The sequence below is a fragment of the Schistocerca serialis genome, chromosome 1 (genome assembly GCF_023864345.2).
Source record: "Schistocerca serialis cubense isolate TAMUIC-IGC-003099 chromosome 1, iqSchSeri2.2, whole genome shotgun sequence".
In the NCBI taxonomy this organism is placed as follows: Eukaryota; Metazoa; Arthropoda; class Insecta; order Orthoptera; family Acrididae; genus Schistocerca; species Schistocerca serialis.
In genome coordinates, this window is record NC_064638.1 from 1114081840 (window position 1) to 1114107839 (window position 26000).

Consider the following 26000-nt stretch of genomic DNA (forward strand, 5'->3'; position numbering starts at 1 on the left):
CCTTAACAGAAACCTCATCAGCGCCATCCCAATATCTTACTGTACACCATGAGACCGATTGTGAAATGGAGTCTGCGTCACGTGAGAGAGGAAAAGGCAGGTCACTACCTGAATGTGTTGCTTTATGGTAAAATTTTTTAAGAGTACGGTTAATTCCACTGCGACGGCAAACTCTAATAATCGGTATCGCATGCATGATTATTCCGTGCTGATACGTGTCGCGGAATGAACAGAGGCAATGATTGTGAAGTCAGAGGAGACGGATGAGTTACAGATTCCCGAATATAGGAATCTTTGAATTTTAACGGTGAGCCGTGGCGGTTTGCTGGCGTATTTGCAAGTAATTCGCCTTCACGCTCTTATCTTTGGTTGTGAGGCGTACTCAGTCCTGCTTGCCCTATCTTTGCCCGAGGAGTTTACTGGAGGCTATCGCCAACGACAAGACAGTTGGTTTTCCATGTTACCTGAGGCCGGGGTGAACTTGGGGTGGAGCGGGGACCGACCACGTGTATGGGGCGGCTTGGTGGAGAGCCTCTCCTGTCGCCTGCGAGGAGGCTTGTTGCTCCCTTGAGTTGCGCGCTGCTAGTTCCGGACACGGCTGTCTATTGTCGTCCGCTGCCTGATTGCCGCATGCTGTATCCGACGCAAGCCATATCGGGCGTCCAGTGAAAAGTTAAGTGAATTTGTCCGGGATCGGACAGCATTGCTGCAGTGCTTTAAAATACAGCGTGATCCATTGACCGTGACCGGGAAAAATATCTCACGAAACAAGCGTCAAACGAAAAAACTACAAAGAACGAAACTTCTCTAGCTTAAAGGGGGGAAACCACATGGCGCTATGGTTGGTCCGCTACATGGTGCTGCCATAGGTCAAACGGATATCAACTGCGTTTTTTTTAAATAGGAACCCCCATTTTTTATTACATATTCGTGTAGTACATAAAGAAATATGAATGTTTTAGTTCGACCACTGTAGCAGTCACAAACATATGGCTCACAATTTTAGACGAACAGTTGGTAACAGGTAGGTTTTTTAAATTAAAATGGTACGTTTGAGCATTTATTTTGGTTGTTCCAATATGATACATGTACCTCTGTAAACTTATCATTTCTGATAACGCGTGTTGTTACAGAGTGCTTACCTGTAAATACCACATTAATGCAATAAATGCTCAAAATGATGTCCGTTAACCTCAATGCGTTTGGCAATACCTGTAACGACATTCCTCTCAACAGCGAGTAGTTCGCCTTCCGTAATGTTCGCACATGGTTTGACAATGCGTTGACGATGGTTGTCAGGCGTAGTCGGTGGATCACGATGGCAAATATCCTTCAACTTTCCCCACAGAAGGAAATCCGGGGACGTCAGATCCGGTGAAAATGCGGGCTATCCACCTGTCATGAAATACGCTAATCAATACCGCTTCAACGGCACGCAAGCAATGTGTCAGACATCCATCATGTTGGAAGTACATCGCCATTCTGTCATACAGTGAAACATCGGTAGAACATTACGTAGGAATTCAGCATACATGCACCATTTAGATTGCCCAATAGTGCATATTATGCCGGTTTACGTTACCGTTGTTGGTGAATGACGCTTCGTCGCTAAATAGAACGCGTGCAAAAGATCTGTCATCGTCCCGTAATTTCTCTTATGCCCAGTGACAGAACTGTACAAAACGTTCAAAGTCGTCGCCATACAATTCCTGGTGCATAGAAATATAGTACGGGTGTAATCGATGTTGATGTAGCACCGACGTTTTTGAGATTCCCGATTCTCGCGCAATTTGCCTGCTACTGATGTGCGGATTAGCCACGACAGCAGCTAAAACACTTAGTTAGACATCATTATTTGTTGCAGATCGTGGCTGACGTTTCACATGTGGCTGAACACTTCCTGTTACATTAAATAACGTAACGATCCGGCGAACAGTCCGGACACTTGGATGATGTCGTACACGATACCGAGCAGCATACATAGCACACGCCAGTTGGACATTTTAATCACAATAGCCACACATCAACACGATATCGACCTCTTTCGCAATTGGTAAACGGTCCATTTTAACACGGGTAATGTATCACGTAGTAAATACCGCCCGCACTGGCGGAATGTTACGTTGTAAGAGGTCCGAGCAGATGTAATTTCGATGTATTGCTCATGTGCTGCCTGCGATATGCAAGGTATAAGAGAATCGCTGACCAGAGAGCAGTGTTGACTGTACGAACTGTGTAGCAGTAGCAGTAAGTTGTTGCCAGTGTGTGTGTCTGCTCTGGTCTGGTCTGGTGTATCATGTTGGCTGGGCGGTCGCGGTGCAGCGATGCCGGAGTCTGAGTATTATTGTATAAGGTAAAAAAAGCAGCCTCGCGCATATCTAGTAATATTATGTAAACTCCCATGTATATCTTTTTAAAAAGTCCTAATAATAACAAGCATTCATTTCAATTTAAAGAATTTAATTTTTTTTTCAATGCATGATCATTCCGATTGTTGCAAAAGAAAAATCATTAGCTTCCTTTCATAAATAACAAATGTATAGGCCAGCATTGCATACAGCTGTGCCGGAAAAGAGCTATTGTAAGAGCAGATAGTTGCCGACTTTATCGAGGTGAGAATTTTTGCTTTTTATTCAGAATGATCTTACAGGGCCATGACGCAGCACTGCTGTCGTCCAAATTTTATCAGGTTACTGAATTTATTTTTTATTACGAGGTTTAGGAATTTTTCTGTTTCGAGCTTATATTAAATGAGAAAAGAATTTTGTGGGTACATTAAATGGGAACCAGTTTTGTTCTGAGGCTACACTAAAATTAGAATCATTAACCAAATAATATTTAAAAAAATTATATATTTTTTAAGGGGAGGTTACACTTGGCGACATCCGGCCAGGATCGTATTTCTTTGTGAATCTCTGAGAAGTAGTCATATATCTGCTCTTATTTACTTAAATGTGGTTTGCATCTGGCGCAACGCATTTACTAATTTGTCACTCTTTCTTTCACAGATCATCGGCAATTTATTGCTCTTTGTTGTAATTGTGTTTGTTCCATTTTTACTTCGTCTTTGTTTCATTTTTGTGCTTAATTTTGATTGGTGTAAAATGCCGCTAAAAACTGTTAACAGTACATCGCGATGTGCAATGAGTGAAATAGCGGACTCGAATAGCTTGACCGATAATATTTGCGACACTCGGTGTAATAATGATAATCCTCCATTTACAGACAATCTGTGCGTACCGACCACTAATATTGATTTTGATCCTAATGATGAGCAAACAAATCCAATTATGTCCAGAGTAAATGTAACAATTGATGACGCGGCACGTTCCGTTACAATGAACGCTGCCCAGTTTAACACACCTGATTTGCAAAATTTACACAGTGAACAGATAATTATTTGTAACGAAGGTGAACAATGTACTCAAAATATGTCAGTTTTGTTTGATTCCGGTTTAGTGACCAATAGCGTACATCCAATTGGCAAACCTTTTCAAGAATCAGAGAATGACCAAATGGTTACACAAAACGTGACAAATGCAAATACACCATCACACAGCACAGAAAATAGAGTCGCTAATTTTGGCTTGGATCAAGTTATCACATTATTGCTTCAACTCAATGAAAAACACGACAACTATTTCAAACAACTTAATGAAAATCTCAAACAACAAATTAATGAAAATCTCAAACAGCGGAATGAAATACTCGTCAACCATTTCAAACAACATACTGAATCGTGCAAACAACTCAATGAAAGTTTCAAACAGTCTAATGAAAAACACGAAAACCTTAACGAACAGAACAAACAACTTAGTGAACAGATTACAGCCGTTACCGTGCAACGTCATGATACTAAAGAACAATTACGTGAGGAAATTAAGGCTTGTGCTAGGAACAGTAGTGAAGAAATTAGATCTGTTGCACAAGAATTAAGTAGTACACGTGTAGCCACAACGAAATTACTTAGAGATGAAAGTAGTGCAGTCACTGAACAATGTTCTGAAAAAGCAACTCAGTTACGCGACGAGTTTAAATTAATGTCAGCAGACCTTTCACGCACTTCGGATGCAAAGGTCGATAAGAAATTTGAACAACAGAACAGCCAAATTGACGAACGTTTTAAAGTGACAGAAATGAAAAATGTTTTAGCCTTTAACACGTCACAGCATACGCCACATTCCGAACATTTGTCACACTCACACAGCCAATATAATTTAGGTAATTTACAGAGAGTATGTCACTTAGATTCAAAACAGTCACAGATAAACAGATTATCATACAATTCTGAACCAGTTCACACATTCAGAGACGATAACGTTGATTATAAGCAATTTTTATCTGTAAAAAATTTAAGGTATTTAAAAATGACAGAACACAAATACATCCTTTGGATTGGATACGACAAATTGCTTTTGTATCTTCATCAGCTTGGCCTGTAATGCAGAAACTAGAATTGGATTGGATACAACAACTTGCTTTTGAATTTTCACCGGCATTGCCTGTAGCACAGAAACCAAAATTTATTTGCAGTGCGTAAATGACCTCAGGGGATTCATTACACTTCGATGAATATGTGCCGTAGTGTGCACAGGGCCCCGAGCTGTAGTAGTGCTATTTCATCTTTAGTTTTCTGCACTGCTGCCTTCTTTTTTACTATCCTTTATATCTATCAAAACAGCTCTTCAACTATCGATCTATTTAGAATTAGGAATGAGTAAAGAAAACCCTATATGACAAATTTTACCGAAAGTGGCAGTTTTCTTTAGACACTCCCGAAGCGACAAGAACTACCAGCGTAATTTTAATAGCAGACAAAATTTTAATCATCAGTATGTACAAAATTTTCAGCAGTCGCAAACACATTTTGGTAACAATACAGGTTTTTCTCTGCAACAGCAACAAAACAAGCCGGTTAGCATACCTAACCAACAGTGTAATGTACAAGGTCAACAAAGCTTTAATGCTTCGCCGCCTACGCGTATAACGTCGGCTCCACCAAATAGCAACGCACAGCAACAAGGAAATCAGTACGTACAGAAAACACACCATTTCAACTCATATCGCAATGCACTGTATAGAAATGACTATCATGCCAAGACGTAAAAATAATGGTCACAATTTTCAGCTTACGTTTAATAACAGTCGGTCTTATCAGCAGCAAAATAATCCGCAACAACATATTATCATGAATGAACCAGACAGTAGATATCATCCCGAACGTAATACGTCAGGAAGAAATAACAGAACAGTTCAAATAGTGGAAATGTCACAGCATCCTCCCGCAAATGATAGCACGTCAGATAGAATTTGACTACATACAGTACAAGTTGCATCTTCCAGCAACGCAAGCAATACTTTTGACACGCAGAATCTTGTTCACGAAAATGTTATTACTTTTGACGACATCCAAGACACTCTTTTGCAGGAAAGACCAGTTATTCAAAAAACCATTTCACACCCAGTCATTGAAGTAAAGATTCGATCATCCAAATTTTCAGCAGTAATCGATTCTGGATCACCTATGTCAGTTATAAATGAGGAAACTTTCAACGAATGTAACAAAGAAAATACCTATCCTATATTATCATTAGGCAAAACTAAAGTAAAAGGAGCAGTATCTTGTAAAGGAGTAGATGTAAAATTACAGACACATTTATCATTTTGTATTGCAGGTCATACATTTCACTCAAATTTTTGGATTGTTCCCTTATTGACAACAGACGTTATTTTAGGTACGAATTTTCTGGTATAACACGACGCAATTATTGACTTTCAAAATTCCTATTTAATGTTAACGGATGAAAATGTACAACTAGCATCAGAATTTCAGCACTGTTTATCTGCAGAAGATCAAACAATTAATCGTACAGAGGTCATTTCCGCATCACGTATCATAGACTGTCATTTATTTATTTATTTATTGTTCCGTGGGACCCAATTAAGGAGAAGTCTCCATGGTCATGGAACGAGTCAATACATGAAATTGTAATACGATATTAGAAACAGATAAAATGAAATATAAATAAACATATTCAGGTGACAAGTCGTAAGTTTAAATGAAGAAAATCAACAATGTAACACTGGAATTTGCTTAATTTTTAACTCTTCCAGGAGCTCCTCGACAGAATAGAAGGAGTGAGCCATGAGGAAACTCTTCAGTTTAGGCTTAAAAGTGTTTGGGCTACTGCTAAGATTTTTGAGTTCTTGTGGTAGCTTATTGAAAATGGTCGCAGCAGGATACTGCACTCCTTTCTGCACAAGAGTCAAGGAAGTGCATTCTACATGCAGATTTGATTTCTGCCTAGTATTAACTGAGTGAAAGCTGCTAACTTTTGGGAATAGGCTAATATTGCTAACAACAAACGACATTAAAGAAAATATATACTGTGAGGGCAATGTCAAAAGTCCCAGATTTTTGAATAGGGGTCGACAAGAGGTTCTCGAACTTACACCACATACAGCTCGAACGGCCCGTTCTTGAGCCAAAAATACCCTTTTATAATCAGAATCACCCCAAAAGATAATACCACACGACATAAGCGTATTAAAATATGCGATGTAGACTACTTTTCGTGTTGAAGTGTCACTTATTTCAGATACTGTTCTAATGGTAAATAAAGCAGCATTTAGCTTCTGAACAAGATCCTGGACATGGGCTTTCCACAACAGCTTACTATCTATCCGAAGGCCTAGGGACTTGAACTGTTCCGTCTCGCTTATAATATGCCTATTCTGTCTGATCAAAATATCGGTTCTTGTTGAATTGTGAGTTAGAAACTGTAAAAACTGAGTCTTACTGTGATTTAGCATCAAGTTATTTCCCACAAGCCACGAACTTATTTCATGAACTACATTATTTGTTACTGTTTCAATATTACACACAAGATCCTTCACTATCAAGGTGGTGTCATCAGCAAACAGAAATATTTTTGAATCACCTGTAATACTAGAAGGCATATCATTTATATAAATAAGAAACAGCAGTGGCCCCAGCACCGACCCTTGGGCAAAGTCCCACTTAACAGTGCCCCATTGGGACTGAACATCACTAACACTCTCAATATTGTGGAGAATTACCCTCTGCTTTCTGTTCTTAACGTAAGAGGCGAACCAATTGTAAGCTACTCCCCTTACTCCATAATGGTCCAACTTCTGCAGTAATATTTTGTGGTCAAAAGCCTTCGTTAATTCAAAGAAAACACCTAGCGTTCGCAACCTTTTATTTAATCCGTCCAAAACCTCACAGAGAAAAGAGAATATAGCATTTTCAGTTGTTAAACCACTTCTAAAACCAAACTGAACATTTGACAGCAAATTATGTGAATTTAAATGCCCCAGTAACCTTGTATATACAACCTTCTCGATAACTTTAGCAAACGCCAATGGCATAGAAATAGGTCTAAAATTGTCAACATTATCAACTTCTCCCATTTTATAAAGTGCTTTCACTACCAAGTACTTTAATCGGTCAGGAAACCGACCACTCCTAAAGGAAAAGTTACGGATATGGCTGAGAACTGGGCTAACATACATAGAACAATACTTCAGTATTCTGCTAGATACCCCGTCATATCCATGAGAGTTCTTTGTCTGTAGTGATTTAATTATTAACTCAATCTCCGTCTTGTCAGTATCATGGAGGAGCATTTCAGGTAACAGTCTCGGAACACTTTTTTCTAAGAGCGCTGTATGATTCCCTGTTGGGACTAGGTTTCTATTTAGTTCACCTGCTATATTCAGAAAGTGATTATTAAATACTGTACATATATGCAACGTATCAGTAACACGGACATTCCCGCTACGCACTTATTCTATATCCTCGACCTGTCTCTGCAGACCAGTAGCTTCCTTTACGACTGACCATATGGTTTTAATTTTATCCTGAGACTTAGCTATTCTATCTGCATACCACATACTTTTTGCCTTCCTAATAACCTTTTTAAGCACCTTACAATACTGTTTGTAATGGGCTGCTGCATTTAGATTTTGACTGTTTCTAACGTTTTGATATAATTACCACTTTGTTCTACGAGATATTCTTATTCCTCTAGTCAGCCACCCAGGCTGCCTGTTTGTGTTAGTACCCTGTTTTAAACGTTCTAACGGAAAGCAACTTTCAAAAAGCATGAGAAAAGTCTTGAGAAAATCATTATATTTATCGTCTACTGTATCAGCGCTATAAACATCTTGCCACTCTTGTCCCTTTATAAGGTTTACAAAGGTCTCTACATCAACTGGATCAGCTTTCCTGAAGAGCTGATGACTATATTTAACACGTGTTGCAGCACAAAAATCTTTTAAAGTTAAAATTTGTGCATCGTGATCTGAAAGGTCATTTACCTTTTTGCTAACAGAATGCCCTTCTAGTAATGAGGAATGAACAAAAATGTTGTCTATGGTTGTTCTACTGTTCCCTTGCACTCTCGTTGGAAAGAACACGGTTTGCATAAGATTATATGAATTAAAGAGGTCTACTAGCATCCTCTTCCTTGCACAATCACTTATACAATTAATATTGAAGTCACCACATATAACTAACTTTTTGTATTTCCTATAAAGTGAACCAAGAACCTCCTCTAGCTTTAGCAAAAATGTTGTGAAATCGGAGTCTGGGGATCTATAAATAACAACAGTTAGAAGTTTAGCTCCGTTAAATTTAACCACACCTGCACAACATTCAAACACCTTTTCAGTGCAGTACTTTGAAACATCAGTTGACTCAAATGGGATGCCGTTTTTCACATACATGGCTACTCCCCCACACCGCAAAGAGCTCCTCGAAAAGCTGCCAGCCAACCTGTATCTTGGTAAAGGAAGCCTCTGAATTATCTCCTTAGTTAAGAAGTGTTCAGATATACAAATAATTTCAGAGTCAACATCTATAAGCAGTTCACTAACTTTATCTCTAATACCTTGTATATTTTGATGAAATATGCTAATTCCCTCATTACTCGAATAGCTAAGCTTTGTCAAAAGTGATTCCCTTGTTAGAGAGACTTCCCTTAAGCAGGAATACATATCAGCCAACTTCAATCTAAAAAAGGTGCAGCTCTAACACTCACTACTGCAGGAATTTTCCCATGAGTGATCCCACCAACCCCACCTATGCTGTCACCTATAAGCTTTGCATTCCACATTGGTCACAGATACGTACGTACACAACTATAATACTCCAGACGAAGCCGACTATGACGTTATACAAATGATTTCTGACAAAGTTAAACAGAGCAGTGCAAATACAGACGACGAACGCACGCCACTGCGCAAAATTCTTTTACAGCAAGCTCCAGTTTCTGACAACGTCCCTGGTACTATGTCCGGTTTTATGTATGAATTTCAAGTTAAACAGCACGACACATTTAAAGCCAAACATTAGCCCATTCCGTATATTCACAGAGAACAAGTTAAGAAAGAATTGCAAGCTACGCTTGACCAGTGAATTATTGAGCCGGCAGTTAAAAAAAATGGTTCAAATGGCTCTGAGCACTATGGGACTTAACATCTGAGGTCATCAGTCCCCTAGAACTTAGAACTACTTAAACCTACCTAACCTAAGGACATCACACACATCCATGCCCGAGGCAGGATTCGAACCTGCGACCTAGCAGTCGCGCGGTTCCGGACTGAAGCGCCTAGAACCGCTCGGCCACCGCGGCCGGCGAACTGGCAGTTAGTCCGTACACAAACCCACTCCATATTGTTAAGAAAAAGGATGGTTCACTTCGTCTCGTACTTGATTCGCGTCACATCAACGACATTATTATTAATGAAACAGATCGCCCACAGACACTAGAAGAACTTCTACAGAAATTTCATGGTACTGGTATTTATTCCACATTAGATTTGAAATCGGGATTTTGGCAAATTCAGCTCCATCCGAACTGCAGAAAGTACACGGCTTTTCTCTGTTTTGGTGACTGTTATCAATTTTGTAAATTACCGTTCGGTTTAACTATTTCTTCAGCAGCATTTATTCGCGGTTTGAATAGTATACTTCCGACAGAACTTAAAGACAGAATCACAACGTATATAGACGACATTCTTATTGCAGAAGCTAACTGGTCTGAACACAATCTGATTCTTGAACAACTGTTACGAACTTTACGTGCACAAGGGCTCACAGTTAATCTCAGCAAATCGCACTTTGGGAAAACTTCTATAAAATTTATTGGACATGTAATTTCAGCAGAAGGCATTGCGCCTGACCCGGAAAAACTTCAAGCTTTACGTGACATTACTGTTCCTACGACGAAGAAACAACTACGCAGCTTTTTGGGGTTAATTAACTTTTTTCGTAAATTTATTCATTACTCTGCTTTAGACACGCCTAGATTATGTCAATTGACGGGTAAAAACACTATTTGGTCCTGGGATAGCCAAGCAAATTCTGAATTTCTGAATCTGAAAGAAGCTTTGTTGAACGCACCACTTTTATCACATCCAGATCTTAGTACAAATTTTTCCATTGCTACCAACAGTTCTAACACCGCTTTAGGCGTACACATTTTTCAGGAAATTGAAGATGCTACTACAGTAATTAAAAACATCGCATTTGCGAGCCGCATTCTGTCACCTGCTGAACGCAATTATTCTGTTACAGAACTTGAAACATTATGTGTTGTATGGGGATTTTCGAGATTTAGGCATTTTCTTTATGGAAGACACACTACCGTTTACGCAGATCATAGAGCTATACAGTTTTTACTTTCCGCTAAATTTACACATGACAGATTAAGCAGATGGAAACTTTATTTACAGGAATTTAATTTGACAATTGTGCACATTCCCGGTACACAAAATATTGTAGCAGACGCACTATCCCGTTCTCTCAGCAACAATCAGCAAAACATCGCAACCAACTTCTCCAAAGCAAATTTCAGCGTCATGTATATTCATCAAGTTGCATTTGAAAATTTCATTTCGTCGTCATTACGAGACATGGCACAAGAGCAGAGTAAAGACAACGTATGGAAAGAGATTAAACACCTTTGGCAAGATAGGAATAATGTTACCATCAGAAACCATTACACTGTACGCAATAATATTCTGTTTCGCCGCTCTCACCCTGACAGCAACAATTGGTTACTATACATTTCTGACGAGCTTGTTAACAAATTAATTTGGTATACTCATTTAAATTACGCACATTACGGAGCCTGAAAATGTTTTCTAATACTGAGACAGAACTGTTATTTTACCAACATGGAGAAACGTATTCGACAAGTTTTAGCGTCATGTACAATCTGCCAGAAAGCTAAGTCAGACACGAATTCACATATTCCTCCGTTACATCCCATTTTACCTGTTAAATTGAGACACGTGGCCGCTGTAGACATTTTTGGTCCGATTCCCAGAACTAATAGAGGTTTTTGCTACATCTTTGTCGCTGTTGAACTCACTTCAAAATTTGTTACCTTCACTCCGTTACGCAAAGCTACTGCTAAATCTGTTTCGAAAGCATTTGTAAAACACTTTTTATTTCATGTAGGGCATGTATTGAAAGTAGTTTCCGGCAATGGACCACAATTTCGATCTGCTATATGGACACGTACGTTACGAACAAGAAACATATCTCCGATCTATATATCCAAGTATCATGCTTCTTCGAACCCTTGTGAACGATTAATGAAAGAAATTGGTAAACTGTGTAGAATATACTGCAATAAAAGACATATTGATTGGGACACACAAATACTCTCATTAGAAAATGTAATTAATTCCATACCAAATGACTCTACTATGCTATCTCCGACTGTTATACTGAAAAATGTTGAACCACCTAACAAAATTAAAGAATTAGTATCCTCTCCTACATCTCGTCGACTACGACACCATGAAATAATTGACACTGCGCTGAACAACATCAAACGTGCCGCAGAGCGCCGGAGAAGACAGCAAAACAGGTTTGTACATGCCGTGACTTTCACATTGGACAGAAGATATTAGTACGTACACACTATTTATCTAACAGAGGAAAGAATAGATGTAGTAAATTTGAGCTTCTATATGCAGGTCCATACAGAATTCGCAGCATTCATCACCCCAATGTAGTACACGTCGAAACTCTGAGAACCAGAAAAAGTAAAGGCAATCACCACGTCTCCAATATTAAACCCTTTATTGAATGAACATACTTTATGATTTATCACACTGTAATGCCTTTTCCTGATTTTTAAATGACCAATGAAGCAATTATTTATATGAACACTTACTGATGATTATTATATTTTTTCTTGGCAAGTGCCCGGCAAGGTAAGGTTAGCAGGTTGCTTTTCTTGTCGTTAGACATCAGACCGTGCACATTTTCCTAGATAAACGTACACATTTTATGACCACTTATGCAATTATATCCTTGTGATTACTTACTGATGGTTATCATATTTTTTCTTGGCAAGTGCCCAGCAAGGTAAGGTTAGCAGGTCGCTTTTCTTGTCGTTACACATCAGACCGTGCACATTTTCCAGATAAACATACATATTTTATGAACAATTATGCAATTCTATCTAGTGATACATTAATTTTATCAAATTCGTTCTCCATTAAAGTCTTCACTCTCGCCTCTATCAACTACACAACATACAAGCTGAACACAATGAAAGTCACTTCTTTCGTTATATATCAGACCGTGCACATTTTCCATTTTTCATGTATGTATGATTGTTTTCCTGTTTGTTTGTATGCACTATGAAATCTTTAAGATATAACAAACACCAGTTGACTTTGACATTTTTGCCTTATGATGTCTCAACATCGTGACTATTTTACATTTTTTTTTTTTTTTTTTTTTTTTTGCTACTACATTATGATACTCTGTGTACGTTTTTGCACCTGCACACTGTCCATGTTTTTGACATATTACGTTTTCCGTCATGCTATGCTGTATGCTTAATTATATCACTAGAAACCAGTTTTTATTTAATGAGTATATGATTTAAATGCAAGACATTAATCATTGTTCATCATTTTCAGAAAGCAATAACGTGTAAATGAAATAAATGAAACAAACCACAGTGGATTACTATGAAATGGGAATTTCACCTTCGGAATGAACGAAAGAAGATGCAACACCTCGTCACGAAGAGTAAATGGATCAGAATTAACAAACATTAACATGAATATATTATACACATCGTATGATAGCGGTCTTAACTAATTATTTTTCTTTCAGAATACGAGGCGATTGATGCAGGCTGTGAGACAGAACTACACATCTTAGTTTTAGTGATGAAATATGCTAGAAATAAGGATCTCTATACTATGAATAGTTAAATGGTAATATGAATAATGAATAATGAAGTGTCTTTTTTGCAGATGATAATGAATGATGATGAATAGTGATGAAGAATATGGTACTATGAATAATGAAGTTTTTCTTTGCGGGTGATGATAATAATGAAGTTATGGTGATATGCATAATGAAGTTTTTGTTTACAGTTGATGATAGTGATAAATTTTATATGGCCACTAAACGCACCACTTTTAAGTTTTTCTTTGCAGATGAGGATAATGATGAAGTTTATATATTTACCTTTTTGGTTAAGAAATGCTATGTAGTTATTTAAGTATTTGTTGCAGTTCGTTTTGACAGTATGTCTTATGTCACATGGTATAATGACTGAAGGTTTTGGGAAGGACAGCTAGAGTACATATATATTGAGTACACATTTCATTACCTGTTAATTCGAAGTTCACTACTTTCCAGCTTAATATGCGTTTCTTCTTTCAGCTTAATAATCCATTTTGTAGTTTTTCTAGGAGAAGCTATTCATGAAATTAATGTGCTATAAGCAGTTTATCATTAAACCTGCTATAGTACTTGCATTTTTTTACCCATTTGTGTGTGTCATTCATGAATGTGATCACATATACTCTACTTGTTTCATAACCTTGCTACAGCTGACTCATGACGAATGACCTAATCCTTATTTGCAGCAATAAGTCAAAAGCAAATATTTTTATGCCCCAGCAATTAATTATCGATCCCAATGCAATGCATTGCTAGAACAAAAAAAATGTATTACCAGTCCCAAATAATGCTACCAGTTTAAGAGAGTTCTGAGTAATACTGAATGATGTTTCTAACCACAGACCTTGAGTAATAGTTACAGTGTGTTACATTTTAAATATGTCTTATGTCACTGGAATGATCAGTTCTGAGTAATACTGAATGATGTTTTCTAATCACAGACCTTGAGTAATAGTTACAGTGTGTTACATTTTCAATATTTCTTATGTCACTTGAATGATGAGTTCTAAGTAATACTGAATGATGTTTTGTAATAATGCATAAATACTATGCCAATAATTTCTGTAAATAATATTTTTGTTATATTCTATAAATGCTATGCCAATAATTAACTCTCATTTTGAATGATAACTTCTGAATAATACTGAATAAGGTTGTATAAAAATATAAGAATACTTTGTAACTGGCCAATGAGTGCCAATAATTATTTTAAATATGTCGTATGTCACTTGAATGATGAAAAATGTTTTGTACTATTCAATACTTGCTATATGTTTAGTAACTGGCCAATGAATGCCACTGTTTCTTATTTTAATTTCAATTATGTCACCTACATGTTATTATATATGAATACCAGTAGCTTGATGCTACACTCATTAGCTCCTGTTTTGAATGATGACTTTTGATGGTTTGTAACTGGCCAAAGAGTGCCAATGATTACTACAACTAGATGAATTATGTAAATGGTATGCCATTAATTAACTCTTGCTTTGAATGATCACTTTTAAATAAGGTATAAAAATGGTTTGTAAGTGGCCAATGAAGGCCAATGTTCACTGTAATCAGATGACTTATCAACATTATTCTGTAACACTTCATATATAGTACAGAAATGTTCAGTAACTAGGCAATGAGTGCTACCAGTTACTCAAATAGGTTCATAGACTGATGTAATTCTCAATGATGACTAGCATGAGACTTAATTTCCTTCTCCTTCTGACCTAATTACCAGAAATTACTGCAATATACGTTTGTCCTGTCCATCCTTATGCTCATGGAGCACCATATTTGGTTTTTGCACTAATTCTACATTGATGAAAGAGTGTGGTGTTGACACATCATGCTGTCCACCACCTTGAACAATGGAGAAGTTATTATGGTTCCACTGTATGGTGTACCTAATGTACTACCAAAATGATAACATTGAATATTCATATGACATTTCAGTGTCTTGGCTACACTGATTAATACTTCAGGGAAGAGAACTTCAGATTGTCTCACTTGGTGTTGTGCTTCTGTAGAAAGATATGGACTTTCAGTACAGCTACGTGCAACCTACTCTGCTACAACCATGATGCAATCCTTCCCTTTCCTATCCTAGTTCTTGTAAACTGGTAAAAAAATATTACAGTGTGTAAGCACTTTATGTAATTTGTTAATATGATTTGTACTCATTGCATATACATTTTGTGATATCTTGATATTTTTTGTACTCAGTGCATGTGCACTCTATTTCATTTCATGTTCTGCACTTATATATATATATATATATACTCTGTGACTGTAAACTTAGTTAATTAAGAAAAATTTGTTGCTCATGGCAAGTCCAATTGACCCACCATCGCTGATCGCTGCCAAATTTTTGGCCCCCCCCCCAGTGGTGGGTTTTGTAAGAGGTCTGAGCAGATGTAATTTCGATGTATTGCTCATGCGCTGCCTGCGATATGCAAGGTATAAGAGAGCAGTGTTGACTGTACGAACTGTGTAGCAGTAGCAGTAAGTTGTTGCCAGTGTGTGTGTCTGCTCTGGTCTGGTCTGGTGTATCATGTTGGCTGGGCCGGTTGCGGTGCAGCAATGCCGGAGCCTGAGTATTATTGTATAAGGTAAAAAAAGCAGCCTCGCGCATATCTAGTAATATTATGTAAACTCCCATGTATATCTTTTTAAAAATGTCCTAATAATAACAAGCATTCATTTCAATTTAAAGAATTTAATTTTTTTTTCAATGCATGATCATTCCGATTGTTGCAAAAGAAAAATCATTAGCTTCCTTTCATAAATAACAAATGTATAGGCCAGCATTGCATACAGCTGTGCCGGAAAAGAGCTATTGTAAGAGCAGATAGTTGCCGACTTTATCGAGGTGAGAATTTTTGCTTTTTATTCAGAATGATCTTACAGGGCCATGACGCAGCACTGCTGTCGTCCAAATTTTATCAGGTTACTGAATTTATTTTTTATTACGAGGTTTAGGAATTTTTCTGTTTCGAGCTTATATTAAATGAGAAAAGAATTTTGTGGGTACATTAAATGGGAACCAGTTTTGTTCTGAGGCTACACTAAAATTAGAATCATTAACCAAATAATATTTTAAAAAATTATATATTTTTTTAGAGGAGGTTACACTTGGCGACATCCGGCCAGGATCGTATTTCTGTGTGAATCTCTGAGAAGTAATCATATATCTGCTCTTATTTACTTAGATGTGGTTTGCATCTGGCGCAACGCATTTGCTAATTTGTCACTCTTTCTTTCACAGATTATCGGCAATTTATTGCTCTTTGTTGTAATTGTGTTTGTTCCATTTTTACTTCGTCTTTGTTTCATTTTTGTGCTTAATTTTGATTGGTGTAAAATGCCGCTAAAAACTGTTAACAGTACATCGCGATGTGCAATGAGTGAAATAGCGGACTCGAATAGCTTGACCGATAATATTTGCGACACTCGGTGTAATAATGATAATCCTCCATTTACAGACAATCTGTGCGTACCGGCCACTAATATTGATTTTGATCCTAATGATGAGCAAACAAATCCAATTATGTCCAGAGTAAATGTAACAATTGATGACGCGGCACGTTCCGTTACAATGAATGCTGCCCAGTTTAACACACCTGATTTGCAAAATTTACACAGTGAACAGATAATTATTTGTAACGAAGGTGAACAATGTACTCAAAATATGTCAGTTTTGTTTGATTCCGGTTTAGTGACCAATAGCGTACATCCAATTGGCAAACCTTTTCAAGAATCAGAGAATGACCAAATGGTTACACAAAACGTGACAAATGCAAATACACCATCACACAGCACAGAAAATAGAGTCGCTAATTTTGGCTTGGCTCAAGTTATCACATTATTGCTTCAACTCAATGAAAAACACGACAACTATTTCAAACAACTTAATGAAAATCTCAAACAACAAATTAATGAAAATCTCAAACAGCGGAATGAAATACTCGTCAACCATTTCAAACAACATACTGAATCGTGCAAACAACTCAATGAAAGTTTCAAACAGTCTAATGAAAAACACGAAAACCTTAACGAACAGAACAAACAACTTAGTGAACAGATTACAGCCGTTACCGTGCAACGTCATGATACTAAAGAACAATTACGTGAGGAAATTAAGGCTTGTGCTAGGAACAGTAGTGAAGAAACTAGATCTGTTGCACAAGAATTAAGTAGTACACGTGTAGCCACAACGAAATTACTTAGAGATGAAAGTAGTGCAGTCACTGAACAATGTTCTGAAAAAGCAACTCAGTTACGCGACGAGTTTAAATTAATGTCAGCAGACCTTTCACGCACTTCGGATGCAAAGGTCGATAAGAAATTTGAACAACAGAACAGCCAAATTGACGAACGTTTTAAAGTGACAGAAATGAAAAATGTTTCAGCCTTTAACACGTCACAGCATACGCCACATTCCGAACATTTGTCACACTCACACAGCCAATGTAATTTAGGTAATTTACAGAGAGTACGTCACTTAGATTCCGAACAGTCACCGATAAACAGATTATCATACAATTTTGAACCAGTTCACACATTCAGAGACGATAACGTTGATTATAAGCAATTTTTATCTGTAAAAAATTTAAGGTATTTAAAAATGACAGAACACAAATACATCCTTTGGATTGGATATGACAAATTGCTTTTGTATCTTCATCAGCTTGGCCTGTAATGCAGAAACTAGAATTGGATTGGATACAACAACTTGCTTTTGAATTTTCACCGGCATTGCCTGTAACACAGAAACCAAAATTTATTTGCAGTGCGTAAATGACCTCAGGGGATTCATTACACTTCGATGAATATGTGCCGTAGCGTGCACAGGGCCCCGAGCCGTAGTAGTGCTATTTCATCTTTAGTTTTCTGCACTGCTGCCTTCTCTTCTACTATCCATTATATCTACCAGAACAGCTCTTCAACTATCGATCTATCTAGAATTAGGAATGAGTAAAGAAAACCCTATATGACAAATTTTACCGAAAGTGGCAGTTTTCTTTAGACACTCCCGAAGCGACAAGAACTACCAGCGTAATTTTAATAGCAGACAAAATTTTAATCATCAGTATGTACAAAATTTTCAGCAGTCGCAAACACATTTTGGTAACAATACAGGTTTTTCTCTGCAACAGCAACAAAACAAGCCGGTTAGCATACCTAACCAACAGTGTAATGTACAAGGTCAACAAAGCTTTAATGCTTCGCCACCTACGCGTATAGTGTCGGCTCCACCAAGTAGCAATGCACAGCAACAAAGAAATCAGTACGTACAGAAAACACACCATTTCAACTCATATCGCAATGCACTGTATAGAAATGACTATCATGCCAAGACGTAAAAATAATGGTCACAATTTTCAGCATACGTTTAATAACAGTCGGTCTTATCAGCAGCAAAATAATCCGCAACAACATATTATCATGAATGAACCAGACAGTAGATATCATCCCGAACGTAATACGTCAGGAAGAAATAACAGAACAGTACAAATAGTGGAAATGCCACAGCATCCTCCCGCAAATGATAGCACGTCAGATAGAATTTGACTACATACAGTACAAGTTGCATCTTCCAGCAACGCAAGCAATACTTTTGACACGCAGAATCTTGTTCACGAAAATGTTATTACTTTTGACGACATCCAAGACACTCTTTTGCAGGAAAGACCAGTTATTCAAAAAACCATTTCACACCCTGTCATTGAAGTAAAGATTTTTTGTGGGGAGGTTACAACGTGATACCACGTACTTCATACGTTTGTGACAATTACAGCGCTATCTATCACAAAGCGAAAAAAGTGATCCAGCTAAAACATTCATATTTCTTTACGTACTACACGAATATGTAATAAAAAATGGGGGTTCGTAATAAAAAAAATCCGTTGATATCCGACTGTCCTATGGCAGCGCCATCCAGCGGGCCAACCATAGCGCCACCTGGTTTCCCCCTTCAAGCTAGACGAGTTTCGTTCTTTGTAGTTTTTTCGTTTGTTGCTTATTTCGTGAGATATTCGGCCCAGTCACTATCAATGGGCCACCCTGTATATCGAACATTTTTATTTGGCTTATGCCCTAATAAATTCCCTGTGGTGTGAATGCATTCTGTGGATCCACTATTGGGTGTATTGCTGAAACCTTGGGTGTATAAGTTCAGAAGATACTCAGAGTTATATGCTGTGTATAAGCCTTGTATGTGATAATCATTTATTTAGTGAGGTGTGTAATTCTTCTTTTACCATCAAATGTGTATGCTTCATTGTATCGCCACAGTTAATCCAAGATTCAGTATTTTTCATTGAAAATAGATCCACATACTTATTAAAACTGATTTTGTGCCTTCATGTGTCAGCTAAGTGATAAGACCCGTGTATTTATATTTGGAAGCTGATTAGCTGTGCCAGCATGGTCGTCATTCCGGAGGAGAAATGTTTATAAATGTTAATCGAAACATAAAGTACTTGATCTTAAAAAAAGGCAGTGTGCCGTTAGTGGATAATATAACCTGTTATTTAATATCTTTTGGTGGTTGTTTACATTGTCCCTGAAGACCTGTTCTGTGCCCTTGTTAAATGTTACAGCTGGCTGGTGTTTCGAAGTAAGCGCTACCTTTCCACCTACAGGTACCGGGGATGTGAAATCCTGAGTAACGGGAGGTGACTACGGGTGGGTCTTGTACGAACTGTCGGCTTCCACCTTCCGCCTTGGCTCCTCCAAGTTACGTTTTCGTTCCGCCTTCGAGCGAACTGGCGTAGCTCCTCGCTAATTAATTCTGGTGCTAATTTGTTTACTCAGAAAATTATTATTTTTTTAAACTTTTTCTTAAGAGCAACATAGAACTGTGAATTTATTTTAAGCCGTCAGGCGCATTATTGTTAGTGGTGTAAGTTTTCTCATATATGAGATGAACTTGTTTCATAAAAGATATTGGTAGCTGATTAAGATAATGTTGTCTTAAAATAATTTGTTTATATGATTGTTAAATGAAACGAGTGATAACAAAAGGGGTCCAGTCTTTTCTATTTGTTTCCCTATTCCCTAGTAGACCAGGTACGAAATGGGAGACACGTTTCAGTTTTCAACTATTAAGATTTTGATGTATAAATATGTATAGAAAGAAGAGTAACTGATGACCCAAGAATGAAGATTGAATTTGTAAACAGCTAAGACAGTATAACTGAGCCATGGCGCTCAATGCCAGGGGTTGCTTTGATTCGACAAGAAGATATTTTCGAGAATTTTGAGAGGTCGAGTAGAGAAACTAGCCGTTAGTGGTGGGGGTTGCGGTGCGAAAGTGGAGGATCTTGCGAACGACGGTGGCGAGAGAGAGTTGTAAGAGGTCTGTGGGCTCGCACCAAGTGTGAGGACCGGCCTGTAATCGGTCGGCTACATCTGCCTTGGTCGTCTAGGATTGTCCTCCGCTGAAGTGGTCCGCGGTGCTGCGAAGCGGTGGCCACGTTTCTATTGACGCCACTGTCTACGCTGCCCGATGGGACGAACTCCGGTGACTTAAAACGGTGAGCATTGCTGTGCATCGGACAAACCTGAGTGTAAAGACTGTGATTGTCAAGTTGGATACGATGAACTGAGCGTTTGGAACAAGGTATTCTGGTTAAAGGTCTCACAAGTGTAGTGGGCTCAAGCATACGTTTCCATGTGACTTCCCTAAATCGCTTCAGGCAAATGCCGGGATGGTTCCTTTGAAAGGGCACGGCCGATTTCCTTCCCCATCCTTCCCTCACCCGAGCTTGCGCTCCGTCTCTAATGACCTCGTTGTCGACGGGACGTTAAACACTAATCTCCTCCTCCTCCTCCTCCATGTGACTTTATGGTGGTCTGTTAGTATTCACAACTGTAAACGCTCCCTTGCTGTGTCGTGCTTGCTATAATTAGATACACTGAGTCTTATTAGTGTAGACTGGCAGTAACTTGGTACATTCAAATTTCATTATTGTCAGATAACGGAGTTCAACCTAGTGTCTGTACTCATATTTAACTTTGTGTCAGTGCTCATATATCGGGCGCCCCTTTAAGTAATATAAGCTATCGGTGTGGCCAGCTATTGGTCCTTAGTAATGTTATAAACTTAATTTGTTTTAGTGCGTTACTCCTGGGGTTCTGTAATTGGGCGCCTTTCCCTCCATGTTGTTGGGCAAGCAGTTAAAGCTTTTTATGGTGGTCCAAATGCAGGTGGTCTGGGACGATCAGTTGATTTAAGAAGCAAACTGCACAAGGCAGGTATTTGTAAAACTACCGTAACAAAGGAGAACGGGTCGGTGCCTTGCTCCTGAATGATTATGGACTATGTTATGTACATAACAGTTCTGTTAAATTTATTATGTTTAAAGGTTTGTTAAATTTGCTTGTCACTTGGCAACCGAACTGTGTCTAAGTGCGTGTCTAGCAGTATTTTCTTCCATTCTATGCGGGTGCACGAAATTCATTTAATCACATCATACCCCGATGAACCGTGGACCTTGCCGTTGGTGGGGAGGCTTGTGTACATCAGCGATACAGATGGCCGTACCGTAGGTGCAACCACAACGGAGGGGTATCTGTTGAGAGGCCAGACAAACGTGTGGTTTCTGAAGAGGGACAGCAGCCTTTTCAGTAGTTCCAGGGGCAACTGTCTGTGTGATTGACTGATCTTGCCTTGTAACACTAACCAAAATGGCCTGCTGTGCTGGTACTGCGAACGTCTGAAAGCAAGGGGAAACTACATCCGTAATTTTTCCCGAGGGTATGCAGCTTTACTGTATGATTACATGATGATGGCATCCTCTTGTGTAAAATATTCCGGAGATAAAATAGTCCCCCATTCCGATCTCCGGTCGGGGACTACTCAGGTGGGCGTCGTTATCAGTAGAAAGAGAACTGGCGTTCTACGGATCGAAGCGTGGAATCTCAGATCAGGTTTGAAAATTTAAAAAGGGAAATGGATAGGTTAAAGTTAGATGTAGGGGGAATTAGTGAAGTTCGGTGGCTGGAGGAACAAGACTTCTGGTCATGTGAATCAGGATTATAAATACCTACTTCACTCCCCTGACTTAAGCCCTCGTGAGTTCAACCCGATTTCTAAACTGAAGGAAACACTTCACGGCGTTCGCTTCAGAACAGCTACAAATTCGTCGGGCAATAGACCGCGCCGCTCGAACTGTCAACACATGTGACACTGCTAAGAGTATCCTACGAGTTCCACATCGCTGGCAGCGGGTTATACACAATGCTGCTGACTACTTTGAAGGTCAGTGAAACTTATAAACACCTATCTATTTTGTACGAGCTGTAAATAAATAGTTGATATTATTTAAGTTCCAACCCTCGCATTACCGCCAGCAGTACAAATCGCAACCAAGTCCAACCGCTCCGTTGGCTCTCTGATTTGCCACCTGTACACACTAAGCAAATGTCGGTCAGCGAAGCTGTTGGTTGTCGTTCTTTGCCCCTCCTTGGTCTAGTGTGTACCCACTTTTAGGGGAAGGACAGCGTACCTCGGCTGGTTATCTGGGGTCACACACTGTCTACAGCACCGCATCTTCTGGAACCTCGTAACTTACACGCGTTACGATTATCAGTTCTCACCTGCGTTTCGACGTAGTCCATGGGTCATGTCGAAAAATTATTCCGTCTTTTGTAGTGCCACTGCTTTGCATACTTATGCCAGTCTGTTTCGCTAATTAGTGGGACGAACTGACCTCATTGTGGGATCAAATTATCGATGTGGGTTTCGTGGTTAAATAGCAAGTACGTTCTGTGCACTCGTAATAAATTCACGTAGTAATTCACCGACAATCCAATTTGTTCGAGGAGCCATACTGACACCGATTTTTTTATGTTTCACGTCAGCATTTGCGCATCTGTCGTAGTTTCGAAGTGAAAAGTCAGCTGCATTTGTCATTCGTATTTTGTGTTCTAATTCTATTGAACTCGCCGCTTTTTGCATAAACACGACATCCACTGCAACTAAGCGAAGTATTCCAAACTGATTGCCTTAGATGAAAACCCCTTTTTTGACGATAACCTAAAATTCTATGTTACACATACTCGCTCTTACGTAACATAACGGACACTATATTAGATTGCTTGAAATTATCCGTTCCTTTTCACATCGATACCTTCATTTGTAGTTGCTTGCAAGCCTTGTTTGTATGGTTCAATTTTCGTATTTGGTTTCTTTTTGGAAATCATCCCCACCTTTCTTAAGATTTAATGAAAATGTGCGCTTCTGATTAGCAGTGACATAAGAGGTTTTGTGGGGATGACTCCCATCGACTAATCCGTATAGACAGTTACGACAACTCCGTTAGTTTTAATTTTGACTCTTTGTTTTTTCTTTTTAGAAGAACCTCCTGAAGCACTAGGATAAAGCACCGCGGAACCCCGATTCTCATAGTAAGTTGTGCTTAAAGACGACTTTCTGAATACTACCCATTAATTTAACCGTCGATGGACATATATCGGTAAATCTTATTATACTCTGCCAAGACAAAACCCAGTTTCGTAATCTAGTTTGGTAATCCTCTGATGAAACGGAATCGTTTGATATATAACGTATAACTGTTTGATTTTTATTTTTTATCGTTTTTCTAGTGGTTTCTGGTTTTATATGCCTTAGCCCTACCACCCCCTTTCACTGAAGTTAAATGTAGATGTTATAAACACGATTTGTTTGCAAATGGAATCTCTTGTATATGAGGCTCCCATCCTGATTAGGATGCACTGATTTATCTGCATAATTGGCCACGAGCACAGTTCAAAATTGCATGAAACTGATTCATAAATCTTAATTCTGATGTGGGGTTTGTTCCAAGGCTCTGAAAAACATCATACACCACTAGAAGAGAAGCAGCAGTCTCAGCTGAAGGAGGCGACTGTGGTGAGGGTCTTGACACGATGTCGATATATGTAACTAGCAAACACGGCTACAAATGTGCGTCGCTTTTTTTATCAGGATGGAAGCGTATTTTTCTCCTAGCATGAGGATGAAAACACTGATGCAGTGAGATAACTAGCACTGTTATTTTTGTTTTGAAAACGAAATAAACGAAGATTACGCAATGTTTTCTTTCGTAACATAGATAAAGTTAAAAAACACCTAAATTAACAAGTGAAGCTATGGGTTTCTAATCCTGGAAAACTAACAACCGCAGTGTAAGTATAAGGATAGGATTTGTGTATTTTGAATACTTCGTAGAGATGACTCACATTAATGAAATTTCAAATAAATTATAGGTACATCACAATATCACTTACGTAACACAGACACGTTGTTCTTTGTGTGTCATGGTCAGCTTTCGTCCACTTGCGTTAATGATTACATTGGACTTCCATTACCCTTTCTTTTTGGGATGTGAGTGAATCAACCAAAGGCATTTGTGCAGGATCTTCGTTACGCAAGTGTACTACTTCATAATTCCCCTCTGGCAATCCTAAGTTAGCAATTACACAATGTCTCAGTTACTCTGTGGTAAGTCTGTTTTAATAAGACGGCCACATGTTTCACATCGTAGCTTCCAAGCTAAGTTTCCCCAGAGACAGTCTAAAACTCACAGAGCAGGACTCAAGAGAGGCTGCATTGAGGTGATCATTATTATGCGTAGATTAATCGTGTTAATTCAGTTTAAAGATTGTTGCGTTAGGAATTATTTTTAGCGTAATGTTAATTTCTAAGTCACAGGTGCTTATTGAGGTTTAACTCTTTCTTGTTCTTTGATGCTTTCGTCAGATTTTATGTAACCATGACTTCACTCTTTGGCAGAAATAACGAGTCTGTTTTAGGTACGGTAAACAAACATTACTTAAGTGCATTGAATTTCCTTGAAACTTGGCTCCAGAAACGTCTGTTAATGTCTGGTCTTCTTCTTACATATTCAGATAACAAAATGGCAATAAATGGGTAACTTTAAAAAACTATCAGCCATTAAATGAATGTCTATAATGTCACGGATGTCAAATTTTAATAACGTAAGAGGGGTCATGGCTGTAAAATCTTATTATTGTAAGCCAACCCTCGTGAAAAACATATAGCGAAGATGCATGTTACGCCGGATTGGCAGATAGGCGGGGAACCACAGCGTTGCCAACGCAGGCACGGTCCTTGTAGTGCTCTCCAGCCAAGGTGCGACATTTCTCAGAAATTAATATTATTATTTCTCTTTCCTGTCTCAGACGTTATGTCTGCTTAAAAGTGGAAAGTGACGCGGACCTTGATCAAGCGTGACTTCCTTTTAACTGTACGATATATGTTACATTGCATTTAGGAACTTTCGGGTAATTGAACATGTATAAATAATTACACATTTCTGTAGTTGTATATATAAGTTGGGATGTAGCTGTATTGCATTGATGTACTGGTACATATTGTGTGGTATGACTCCTGTAGTTGATAGTATAATTGGTATAATGTCAACTTTATCCTGATGCCACATGTCCTTGACTTCCTCAGCCAGTTGGATGTATTTTTCAATTTTTTCTCCTGTTTTCTTCTGTATATTTGTTGTATTGGGTATGGATATTTCGATTAGATGTGTTAATTTCTTCTTTTTATTAGTGAGTATGATGTCACGTTTGTTATGTGGTGTTGTTTTATCTGCTATAATGGTTCTGTTCCAGTATAATTTGTATTCATCATTCTCTAGTACATTTTGTGATGCATACTTGTACGTGGGAACGTGTTGTTTTATTAGTTTATGTCGTATGGCAAGTTGATGATGTATTATTTTTGCCACATTGTCAT